Raw genomic sequence first — 2317 nt, 5'->3', positions numbered from 1 at the left:
CTCTCTCCCCTCTCATTCTCTCTTCTGACTACCATTTCTTTCTTAATTTAGGATTTTAATTTCAGTCATTACATTATTGCTATCCCTTTTCCCCAAGGTTCATGGCTAGTGTATGTGTTGGCTTTGCCCCTCCTAGCCATAGAACTATCAATTTATTGTTTTTCTTTTAATTGTCTCCCTTTCCTTAAAGCCAAGTAGAGTAACCCTTGTAAGAGTGACTCTCTGGTCAAGTAGGGAAGCTCATATTATGATGCATCCCTCGGGCTAAGTAGAGAAACCTACTTGTGAGTCTCTCTCTAGCTTTATCCCCTTTCTTTTACTTTATTTTTATTTCAGTATTTTTTTTCTTTATTTTTTTTTAATTGAGTGGGTTGTTTATTTTCAGTTGTTTATTTATTTAATTTTAATTGTGTGGCTTGCGTCTTTAAATTCTTAGATGACGAATAGTTAGGACGTTATTTTAGATACATATGTTTATGATGGTAATTAGAATTAGATCACAACCATTAATTGGTTCATTTTTGCATTATTAAAAGAAATAAAAAAATAAAGTGGTTGCTCTAGCTACATTGACCCGTACGCTTGCAGTTACATTCTAAATCTCAAACAAGTTTTTGGCGTCGTTGCCAGGGAGACAGTTCCATGTTATTTTTCGCTTTCTTTTGGCAAATCGGAGTGTTTTGTTTGCTTTGTATTGTTTTTCCTTTTTCTTTTATTGAATTCCTGAGAAGAACAACTTGCAATAATAGTTGTATCAGTGGAGGTCGCCATGCCTCACAGTATGATAAAGACAGGTTTCACCCTATCGCAGTACCTCAGGAATCGACCTGAGCAACCCCGGATCCCTACCGATAAGCTCCCAAAAATCCAAAAAAAATCAAAAAATCATTAAAAAAAAAAGTTTTGCTATCCATTCTTTTGTGCTTGTCTTACTTTAGTTGTGGGTAGTTTTCTATTGCATGAGTGTTAAGTGGGTACGTAATACTAAGAATTGATTAGAAAGAAGAGATCTAACAAGTAGTGACCCTATACGTTTGCTCTCTTTAAAACCCTTCAATATGGGAGACCAACAGCAAAACCCTTCACCTAAATCTTTGAAAGATAGGTTCTACCCTGCTAGAACGGCCTAACCTTCCTACATAGTTCTACCACAAGCCCAGGGCAATAATTTTGAGCTCAAATCTCAATACATCACTATGTTGCACCACTTCCATGGGTTGACCTCTGAGGATGCATACCTATTTCTAAGGGAATTTGAAGAGGTATGTGTTCTAATTAAGATCCAACAACTTTCTGATGATGCTGTTAAGCTTAGGTTTATCACTTTTGCATTGAAAGACCAAGCTAAGAAGTGGTTGTATGGGTTACCCACAAATTCCATAACCTCATAGGAACAGTTCACAGTTGTCTTCCTTAAGAAGTTTTTCCCAACTCATAAGACCAATAAGCTTAGAAGTGATATCCTTCAGTTTAGGCAAAAGCCTAGTGAGTCATTTTCTAAACTTATGGAGAGATTCAAGGATCTACTCCAAGAATGCCCTCACCATAGCCTAGACCTATGGCATTTATGTCAAATAATTTATGAGAGTATTGATTACCTAACTAAACAAATGATAGAGTCTATGTACCTTGAGGAATTCACATCCTTTACAGATGAAGGAAAGGCATAAGAATTCTTACTTGACTTAGCTGACAAAACCCGTGATCGAAAATCAACCCAAGAGAGTGAAAGAACCATAGGAGGAAAATGATATTTTGTGGATGGGATAGTAGCCAAGGAAGCCCATTTGGATAGTCGAATCAGTCAATTTGGTTAAGATTTTTGCTTGGTGTCAGTCCCCTGGACATCTCATAGAAGAATGCCCCAACACCTCTGGGGGCACTGCTAATGATAGTATTAATGCCTTATACTAGAATAATCCATATAGTAATACCTGTAATCCAGGATGGAGAAATCACCCAAATTTATCTTGGAATCAGGGCAACCAAGCAGGGCCTTCCAATTTTCATAATCAAGGTCAACCTGGACTCCAAAGGCCTCTATTTGCATAACAATCTTTTTTCCAAAATACTTTTCCTAAGTCAAATGTAGGACCTCAGACTAGTTTTCCTAGGGCCCCTCTCCTATCATCTTATCAGCAACCCCCTGGGTTTACCAACATTGGAGAGGCAAGTAGAATAAGTGACTTAGAAAAAAATATGGCCCTCCTCATGACAGGCCGTCAAAATCTTATGTGAGAACTCACTCAAGTTGTCTCAATTATGCGTGAGAGGGAGAAAGGAACTTCACCCAGTCAACCAAAGCCTAACCCTAGGC

At 37.9% G+C, this 2317-nt stretch overlaps 1 non-coding gene across 1 annotated transcript; it reads right to left on the bottom strand.

Moving 5' to 3' along the window:
• Positions 1–1445: 1445 nt before the first annotated feature.
• On the bottom strand, positions 1446–1552 carry LOC122087812. Its single transcript, XR_006142877.1, has one exon. It is a non-coding gene; the product is annotated as a small nucleolar RNA R71 (small nucleolar RNA).
• Positions 1553–2317: the final 765 nt, after the last annotated feature.

This window comes from Macadamia integrifolia, chromosome 8, assembly GCF_013358625.1.
Source record: "Macadamia integrifolia cultivar HAES 741 chromosome 8, SCU_Mint_v3, whole genome shotgun sequence".
Classification (NCBI taxonomy): Eukaryota; Viridiplantae; Streptophyta; class Magnoliopsida; order Proteales; family Proteaceae; genus Macadamia; species Macadamia integrifolia.
This window is presented reverse-complemented; position numbering and strand designations above follow the sequence as displayed.